The 8,712-nt window shown below is 55.6% G+C and overlaps 1 long non-coding RNA gene across 7 annotated transcripts in view; it reads right to left on the bottom strand.

The window, feature by feature from the left end:
- LOC308178696 overlaps positions 1-6,023 on the bottom strand; it is a 47,421-nt gene extending 41,398 nt beyond the window's left edge. For 6 of the 7 annotated variants that reach the window (XR_013939912.1, XR_013939913.1, XR_013939914.1 and 3 more), the window contains exon 1: positions 2,059-6,023. This is a non-coding gene — a long non-coding RNA (uncharacterized lncRNA). The remainder of the gene's footprint in view (positions 1-2,058) is intronic. The other variant, XR_013939918.1, reaches the window with a different exon arrangement.
- Positions 6,024-8,712: the final 2,689 nt, after the last annotated feature.

The raw sequence follows: 8,712 nt of genomic DNA, 5'->3' as shown, positions 1-8,712 counted from the left end.
CTACACAGCAAATCACCTCACAAGTCAGAGGCCCGTAAAACAAGACCACGATAAAAACACTGCAAGCAGTAAAACAAAAGGTGAGATAAAATAAAAAAAGGAGAAATGAGAGACAAACGGTATGAGGAAATGACGGGACGCTGTGCTGGGAAGCAAGCGTACAAGGGTATCAGTCCATCGCTGATCCACAACAAAGGGCAGCTGGAGGGAATTTAGGCATCACCTGTAACAAAGCCTGGCCCCCTCAGCCACACCACTGCTGTGGTTCTGCCAGATGGAGCAATGACTTCGTGTCAGTTCTGCTACCTGGAGCAACCTTTCAACGCCTTTCTCTGAGCACCAGTTGGCACAGCAGCCCTTCTGTTCGCCCCAGGAATAACGAGAAGCCAAATCCCTACCCCACGGGTTAGAGCTTCTCAGATACTCCGACCTGGGTCCAACCCAAATTTACAACTGAAGTCAACAGAAGAAACTCTGAAGGGCTTCACTGAGAGGTAGATAAGGCATTCCGGGAAAATTTACTTGGGGGGCAACACAGCATTTATTTGGTGTTTCATTTTTTTTGTTTTACAGCCTAAAGCTCTGATTCCCAGAGCCACGATTCTCCCATTGCCCTCATGGAATTTACACTGGAGTCACTTGACTGGGTTTTGCTATGTCTAACGCGATTGCTGCCTTTATTTTTTGCTCTCTTTTTTTGTTTTTAATTTTTCTTCTTTTGACCACAGGCAAAGGAAATAAATCATCTGATATCCTGCCAGCAAACTGCCATAGGCATTTTGAGACCGGAGGCATTTCTCCTGCCCCAAAAGAGCTTTAAAAAAAAAGCTGATAACTTGGACAGGATTCAGGTATGTTTGTGCACATACCAGCAGTTAAACTGATTTCTTCCACTATCTTATCTGTCCATTTCTGGTTTTGAAGGAGAGGAAGTTTGGCAGCCAAGTCACTCTTGGAATGCGCTCAGTAAACCACGGACAGGAGAAGTGAAGAGCATAAATAGAAATAACCATAGGTAGAGCAGCTGGGAGCCTGGCTTCTGGCTTCTATTCCCAGCTTTACCCATGACTCACTTGGTGACCTTGGAAAGCCACTTCACCTCTCCCTGCTCCAGCCTTCTCAAAGAAGAAAAAAATCACCCACTGCACAGGGCACCCCAGGTAGAAGGGCCCGGCTGCTCCCAGCTGGGTGTCTCTGGAGGAAAAGCCTCATCCTGCTCCCTCCATCAGCCCCAGGCCATCCCTTCCACACAGGGTCAGGGCACGGTGCCTCTCCCCCTGGGGGAAGCCGACAGATTTAACCGAGTGCATTTTGTGAAGCTTTTTGGGATCCGTCAAAGAAAGGAAAAGCGCTATAACAAAACGTTGCTAATTATAGCATGACAGCGTACAACACATTCCTGCTCTGGACAGAGCTCTGCTATCAGCCAACTTAATTATACATTATCTCTGCCCAATTCCCTCCTTATTAATTGTGGCCGAAGCACCGAGCAAAGCCAAATTGCGGCTTGCTCTCCATTTCTCCTGATTCAAGACCAGATCCTTGACAGCGACAGCTAGATTGGGAGGGCTGTGTCTGCTCCCCTGCCCACACTCCCTGCCCCCTCCGCCAGCAGTTGTAAACATCTCTCCACTTGATTCCTGCCTGCCCAGAGCAGATTCCTGGGATGTTAGTGCCAGATACAGCCTTGGACAGGCAGTGCCATGGCTGGAGCAGGATGGAGCTGTGCTGCTGCTCCAAGCACCTGCGAACACCCAGCTGGGGGCCCTGAAAAAGCAAAACCCATTTCTCTAAGCCTCGTAGCAGGGCTTCGCAGCCTCCTGCTCGGCTGGAGGGGTGGCTCCAGGGCACGTGGGCAACACTGCAGCAAGCCAAGCACCCACGTGCACCGCTAGCCCCTCCACGCAGCGGGGAGCAGCAGCAGAACGAAGGCATCCCGGATTAATTGCAGCAATTACAGCCGCATAAAAACAGGAAACTGCCCCTGCCTTCACCAGGGCAGAGGAAGAGCTGCTACATCTGCACCGCTGAGAAACGGGGCAGGAGCAAACAACTCACCCTGTCTTATCCCGGAGCACATCCAACAGAGGATGCCTTGGTGAATTCCTTCTAGAGACGCTTTTACCTCTGCCCCAGCACAGCTCCTGGAAAACAAAGCTCTCTGCTCACACCGGGCTCAGCCCAGGTGGCCTCAGCCCTGCAGCACCCACTTCCAGCAGGAGAAGCTGATGGGAGCTCTGCCACAAGCAGAACTTGTGCGAGCATTTCACATTTCTAAGGTGCAAGCATTTCACACGGGGCCTCTGCTTTTGTGTCACTTCTGTATTGACAAACATCTTTAGAGTGCAGGGACATCAAGCAGTACCTATCCACTGTCCCACATGCACTACAGAAAGAGGAGGGGGAAAAAACATCCATACTCTACTTGTTGCCTTCACTGTCCTGGACAGAGGTGGCTACCACTGGCATACAACTTGGGACCCGAGCACCTGAGCTAGAGGAACAGGTAGGCTGGCCACACGAGCTAGCCCACAATGCCTTAAAGCAAGTCCTGTGACTTGTTTGCTCTGGAATTGCACATGCATAGGTCAGGCCATACTTAAAGCTTCCCCATTTCGGTATCACCTGATCAGTTAGAAATAGGGATTGTACAGCGCAGAGCCAAAAATCACGTACAGGAACAGCTGCTCTGCATGTAAGAGTTGTCAGCTTGGCACATGTGAGAAACCTCAAGGTCATGAGTGCTCCTCCTGACAATGAGCCCCGGACCTTGCTATGTCAAAACAGAAATATCAGAATGATACTTCGAGTCATCGGCCGTCATCTGCTTCGTCTGCTGCCTTGTAGCCAGCAGCTCACGCACACTTGTTTAGATGTGTCCACGTGGGAATCCAACCTACAAATAAAGAACTGCAACAGAAGCTGTGGTTTTGTTATTACTGCTCAAGACCCGGTTTGTATGAGAAAGACACTTTCCAGTTCAGATGGAGGAAATGGAAAGCACAAAGACTCATTAGCTTGTTATGCAGCAGGGTAGAGTTCTAATGAAATGCATCTACCAAATAACTCAGAGGTGAGGAAGCAACGGGGAGAGGTGCTTTTCACACAAGTAGAATAAAAATCAGAGTACTTTTAGTGGACTAGATTACACAGCCAGGAATATCTTTACCTTTCCATCTCGTGCTAAATATTTCATTGTCATTGTAGGCACTTGGCCTTCACCCCAAGGACACCCTTCCCATCGCTGATCTCCATCATCTCCCCCTCCAACCAAAGAGCAGAGAACTCCCACCAGCTCTCCAACACACCTGCGGGAGTTGCTCCATCCATCTGTGGACTTCCACAGAGACCAGACCAAACCACGCTCCTGGACACAGATGAAAGATTTCCACGGTGGCTTTCAATTCCTCCCACATATTAAAAGCTTTTGAACTATCACAGTGGACAGGTTGGAACAGGCCTGATGTGGTCCAACTTTTCTGCCTTGTAGTCAAGAAAAGGGCACAGCCACCCAGGTGCCTTCTGCCTGCTTTGATTCCAGCCAAAAGAAGCAGCACAAGAATGCATCTGCCTCAGCTTCGTCCCTGCTCTTGCCACTTCCCACTTCTTTCTGGCACTCTGCATTACAACCATGCAGCTCTCTCTCAAGAGAGTGATGAGAGCTTGAAAGAAAGTCTATCATCGGCTGGCACAGGTGGAAATTGTAATGCTAATATGCAACATTATTCACCAATACTACAACAAGCAGTAAAGTCAACAACTAAGCAAGCACTGCTCTGTAAAAAGGCTCATGCCTGGTTTCCATACCTTCCATGATTTCATATTATAAACAAGACTACGGTGGGGTTAGCCAGTCACAATACAGAAGTGTTTCTTCCAGCTTTGACCATGTCAGGGAGCAGCAGGGGCCTCACCAGCCAGGGTCCAGCCCCAGAGCCAAGCAAGGCAGCTCCAGAGCTCACAGCCACATCCATCCACAAGTCCCGGTCAGCAGACAGATCCACAATGAGGCAGACCAGCAGAAGTCAAGCCAAGAAATCAGTCCCCAGGTCAGGATCAGGTCCCGGTGACTGCTAAGCAGCTCCACAGAGGCAAGGCAGGGCTGTGGTCATGAAGCCACCCTCCGGATCTGGGTCCTGCTCACCCATGGGCCCTGCTGAGCTGGACTCCAGCACTGCTGCAGCATGGCCCAAACAAGAGCTGAGTCCTCTGGGCTGAGCTTAAATAGAGTTCCTGGCCTGTGAGCAAGGGGCGTGGATGGAGGCCCCAGGTGAGGCTGCTCAGGGCCCTTAAGAAGTATTCGTGCCCCCTGTTAGCAATGCTGACAATTCGCAGCGATTCCTCCGAGGAGGACATCTCTGCAATGCCAAAGCCTTTGGGGCTGCAGCCCCGGCGCTGCTTTGGTCCCATCGCTGAGCAGCAGCGCGATCCCCCTGGCCGTGGCTTCTGCCAAGCTTGTTTCCCCCCCTCCTCCTGAAGCTCGGCGCTAAAAAGCAAACAAACAGCCCTGCGAGCAGCAGAACTCGCAGAGTCTGGCTTCCAGCGGGCTGGCGTCTCTTGGGGGACCGACCTGGGTGCCTGAGAGGGCACAAGCTCCGACTGAAGCTTTTCCCACGGCTCGGGCATCAATCAAATGTCAGAGCCGCGCGGATTCTCTGGTGTCTAATAGGGGCTGACAGCGTGTGTTGGTCTTTCTCACAGCTGCAGCCCTGGCAGGGTCACTCTTTACCCGGCTGATTGTAAATGGAGGAGTTGAGCTCTGTGCCGCTGCTGGTTTGGGCTCAAACTGGCCAAAGGGTTAACAAGTTTTTTAAAGAGAGGAATTTGGAAGAATACGAATGCACTGATATACAATGCGATTGCATAAGCTCTGTTACGTTAAGAAATCAAACTAATCAGCCCCTTTTTTTTTCCCCTAAATATGATAGAATTGATAGTTGTGTTGCTCTTGGTGGTGCAAAAGCCCCTTTGAAACTTTGCTCTACAACGTGCAGAGAGCCCCAGCCCAGAACTTCACGTTGCTGCTTTATCTTCAAGCTCTGGGGCCTTAAAAGAGCACAACGGCTGTGAAGGGTGCCCAGGGTATTTCTGAGAAGGGAATAAATTAACTGTGATGACACTGCACGGCCTGAGCCGGGTGTTCTGCAAAGACAGCTGGGGAACCAAGACATCCAGGGAAGGTTTCTGCCCCAGGGCAGGGGTGCTCTCAGGGCAGCTCTGCCTCCTCCTGCCCACAGCACCACCTCGGGCTGCAGTAACAGCTTGATCAACTCTATTGATCCCTCGGAGCTCCGGTCCCAGCTGCCTTTTTTGGTCCCTCCACTCAAACTTCCCTCTGCCGCCTGCAACGCCCAGGTGGGGTGGGAGAAGGAGGCCTTTCCGACACAAAGCCTCGCCGAGCAGCCTCCGTACGTCCCGTCCCGTTGCCTGCCAGCCTCTCGGGGCGTGCAGAAGCTGCAAACACCACGGGAGGAATCAGCCCACCCCGCAGCTCCAGCGAGGCTGGTATTGCGGAGTGCTTTGGAGATGGGTATTGAGCAACCGTTGACGGGATTGCTCCATCAAATGGTGCTTTGCAAACCCACCGGGGAGCCTTGCTGTATCTCAGTCCTGACACCGGCTGACTCCTCTCAGATACTCATCAAAAGAGATCCCTAGCACCCTGCCTGGAGGTACCAGAGCTCGGCTTTTTGGGGTGGAAAACGGACTTTGCCGGTGCTTGCTTTGTGCCCCGCTTGCAGTCCCCACTGCCCCTGCTCCCTGGGCAGCGATCACCCAACGTTCACCCCGCACTGCCCGGCAGGAATCCCACCGGCAATGCCAAAAACCAGAGGGAGTCCCACCAAAAGACCCCGCTCTGCGCTTTGGGGACACGCTCTCTTCCCTCCGCCAGCACCCAAGGGCCTCCCATGGCTGGGAGAAGGGGACCGTGAGGCGGCTGCCCGAGCACCCCGGGGCCGGGGCAGCTCAGCCCCGGGGTCGAAACAGCTCAGCCCCGGGGTCGAGGCAGCTCAGCCCCAGGCCGGGACACCTCAGCCCCAGGCCGGGACACCTCAGCCCCAGGCCGGCCGCCCTCGGGGCCCCGCTCCGGGCCCAGCCGCCGCCGAGGCCCCAGGCCCGGGCCGCGCCGCCCCGCGGAGCCGCTCCCGGCGGAGTCGGGCGGCACCTGCGGGCGGGCCCCGCTACTGCAGCGGCCGGGCCGCTCCCGGGGAGCCCCGGAGGCGGGGGGGAACAGGGAAAAAGCTGCGGGGTTTGGGGGGCACTGCCCGGGGCTGGGGCACGGCCGGGGGATGCACCGGAGTCCCCCGGGGCCGCACTCGGGGCTGCGGCCGCCAGCAGCGGCCCTGCCAGCGGCAGGCACCTGGCACGGGAAGGGCTGGAGCGAGGCCTTGTCGTAGCTTATCACGAGCTGGCTTGGGTCGGAGGGGAGCGTGAAGGTCTCCCAGTTCCAACCCCCCTGCCGTAGCAGGGATGCCACCCGCTACATCAGGTTGCTCAGGGCCTCGTCCAGCCTGGTCTTGAATGCCTCCAGGGATGGGGCATCCACAGCCTCTCTGGGCAGCCTTCCCCGGGACGGTGGTGGCCTTCCCCTACTCCCGTCCCCGCTTCTGCCTTCCCCTGCTCCCATCCCCGCTCCACAGCCCCGGCTGGTGCTGGGGGAAGAAACTCGGAGCTGAATCCAAATGGGGATCCCGGTTGTTTGTTGGAGCTTTGGCAATTGCTGGCAAAGATGCGTTTCCCCTTCCCTGTGTGTGTTTAAGGAGGAGGTGTCTGGGCCAGGCCCTGGCACTGTGAGCACAGGGCTGTTCATTGACCAGGCTACTTTGCTGGTGATTTGGGAGCTCCGCACACCTTCTCCCCATTCACGCTTTCTCTTTCAAAAGGCGACCTCCTTCACATCAAACGCTCCTGGCTTTGTCACCATCTGAAGGGACGTCTGGCCCAAGAATCACAACGACTCGCCAGCCCAAATATGCACGGGGATTTCTACAAATCCCAAACACACACTATAAAGCAGTTCCTGGAGACGTGGGAGGCTTTACAGGCGCTTGCAAGCTCCCAGCTAAATGAACCGCTAAAGCAAAGCTGGGAGCTGGCAGCCCCGCGCAGCACGAGGGAGCAGCCACCCGGCGCTGGAGCTGCTCAGAACGAAGATTTGGGAAAGTTACAACTGGAAGGGCCCTTGCCCAGGTCTGCCCTGAGCAAACTCTTTGTAGCGAGTGTGCTGCAGGGGTGAAAACAGGAAAATCCAAAGAGTATGCCGAAATGGCAGGAGGCGCAGCGGGACTGTGTGACCCGCCTGCACAGGGGCAGGGGTCTCGGCTCCGAGATGCTGCTTGCACGGGAAGGGGTCGGGATTGGGGTTTTCAGCTCAGCAGTCACATGTAAAGGCCTATTTTAAACGCTTTCCCCACGTAGCAGAGTGCACGTCTCAGGGATTGAAATAGACGGTGGTTTGATCATTGTCTCTCCCAGGGAAATGGGTTTTAATGAGGTTTTAAATAATAAAGTGGGATAATTTCCCTGGCTGGCACGATCATGAAATTTTTATGCCTCTTTTCTCTCCCAAAGTTTTATCACACTTTATTTTTAGCGATGCATAATCCCCCTTAAAAAAAAATATAGAAAAAAAAAAAGGCAGAGAAACCACTGATTTAGGGAAAGCCGCTCCTTGGCAGGGACTCAGTCAGGGAAGCAGCCTCTGGGGCAGCTCCGCTCTCAGCAGCCCCATGCTATGGGGACAGGCCAGGACCCCACAGAGGCAGGGGGACCTCCAGCACCTTCCCTTCCCCATGCATTTGGGGGAAGCCTCAGCAGGAGAGTGCGGAGGGGACATCTCCCTCCTTGTGCCCCCATGGGGAGGCACAGCGCGGGGCCGGCTGGGTGCTGGTGCGGGGGATGATGCTGGGTCCAGCCTGCAGGGTGCTGGTGCAGGGCACCAATACTGGGTGCACGGCACCTATACTGGGTGCTGCTGCAGCTTGCAGGGTGCTGGGGCAACGATGGGTGCAGCGTGCGAGACACTCGGTGCTGGTGCAGAGCACTGGGTGCTGGGTGCACGTGGCGGGTGCTGGTGCAGGGTGCTGTTATTGATTGCTGGTGCAGGGTGCCAGTTTGGGGATGATGGTGCTGGGTAGGGTGCCAGTTTGGGAATCATGGTGCTGGGTAGGGTGCCAGTTTTGGGATTATAGTGCCGGGTAGGGTGCTAGTTTTGGGATTATAGTGCCGGGTAGGGTGCCAGTTTTGGGGATCACGGTGATGGGTAGGGTGCCGGTTTTGGGATCGCAGTGCCGGGTAGGGTTTTGGGATCATGGTGCTGGGTGCCGGTGCAAACGTGCCGGGTGCTGGTGAGGGCATCGTGCTCGGGATACCGGTGCAGGGTCCCAGCCCCGTGTGCTGCCACAGGACACCAGCACTGGGCGTGTGCTGCTGGGTGCGGGCGCAGGGTACCGGCTGCACGGTACCGGTGCGGGACCCCAGCCCGGCTGCTCGTGCGGGACCCCAGCACGGCTGCTCACCGCCGCTGCTGCCCACCGCTGCGTACTGGGAGGTACCGGTGCTGGCACCCCAAGGCACCGTTCGGGAGCAGAACCCAGCCCCGAGCGCCGCCGGCTCCGTCCCCTCGTGTCCGCTCCGCTGTGTTTTGACGCGAGGAAGTGCCGGGGCTGCAATTGCTTTAGGAAGTCAAGCGCAGGGGCCGGGAAACGCGTG

This window comes from Anser brachyrhynchus, assembly GCF_964034855.1.
Source record: "Anser brachyrhynchus genome assembly, chromosome: 16".
NCBI classification, from domain to species: domain Eukaryota; kingdom Metazoa; phylum Chordata; class Aves; order Anseriformes; family Anatidae; genus Anser; species Anser brachyrhynchus.
Note: the sequence above shows the minus strand (reverse complement) of the source record. Positions and strands in the feature narration are given on the sequence as shown.